Source organism: Neomonachus schauinslandi, chromosome 1 (genome assembly GCF_002201575.2).
Source record: "Neomonachus schauinslandi chromosome 1, ASM220157v2, whole genome shotgun sequence".
NCBI lineage: Eukaryota > Metazoa > Chordata > Mammalia > Carnivora > Phocidae > Neomonachus > Neomonachus schauinslandi.
Window position 1 is genome coordinate 82,274,709 of NC_058403.1, and position 968 is coordinate 82,275,676.

At 35.3% G+C, this 968-nt stretch overlaps 1 pseudogene; it reads right to left on the reverse strand.

Annotated features, from left to right (window-relative positions):
* Nucleotides 1-288: 288 nt before the first annotated feature.
* LOC123323192 lies at nucleotides 289-398 on the reverse strand (annotated as a pseudogene).
* Between the last annotated feature and the right edge of the window lie 570 nt (nucleotides 399-968).

Genomic DNA, 968 nt, shown 5'->3' on the forward strand with positions numbered 1-968 from the left:
GTTTGAGTAGTCTACTGTTATCATTCACATTTCATTTGCATTTTGCATGGGCCAAACAGATTAATTTCTTAGGGACGTGAAAAGACTGACCTCCCCTGCCTTTTTTGTTTGTGTGTTTCTGAACACAACAGTTTTACCATTCACTTAATGACAACTGGTAATCATCAAATTAGCAAAGGTTATCTGCAAAAGTTATTACATTATCTGTGCTGTCATTTCTTGAGGTTGATCAAATATCTAGAGTCCCAGACATTTCCTACATAAAGTGTATCATATTAATCAGACTTGGTTTACCACCAGTCTTTATAAAACCAGACCTAGAGAAAGAACTAGGTCTGGAGACACATGTATGATCTTAATATAGCAAATGTTCCCATGCTTTAAAAAAATCTTTGAAAAGACTGTTTAAGAGCAGTTTTAGGTTCACAGCAAAATTAAGCAGACAATATGGAGGTGTCCTACCTATACACCTCCTGCCCCTACACATGCACAGCCTACCCCATTATCAACATCCCCCACCAGAGTGGTACTTTTGTTATAATCAATGAATCTACATTGGCACATTATAAAGCCCATAGTTTACATTAGGATTCGCTCATTGTGAACATTTTATAGGTTTTGATAATGTAGAATGACATATTATTTACTATTGTGGTATCATACAGATTAGTTTCAGCGCCCTAAAAATTCTCTGTGCTCAGCCTATCCATCCCTCCCTCCCTGCTGGCACTGGTAACCATTAATATTTTTACTGTCTTCATAGTTTTGTCTTTTCCAGAATGTCCTATAATTGGAATAATATAGAATGTAGACTTTTCCATATTGTTCTCTTTCCCTTAGTAACATCCATTTATGATTTTTCCATGTCTTTTTATGGCTTGACAACTTATTTCTTTTTAACTTATTTCTTTCACCTATTGAAGAACATCTTGGTTGCTTCCAAGTTTTGGCAACTATGAATAAAGTGT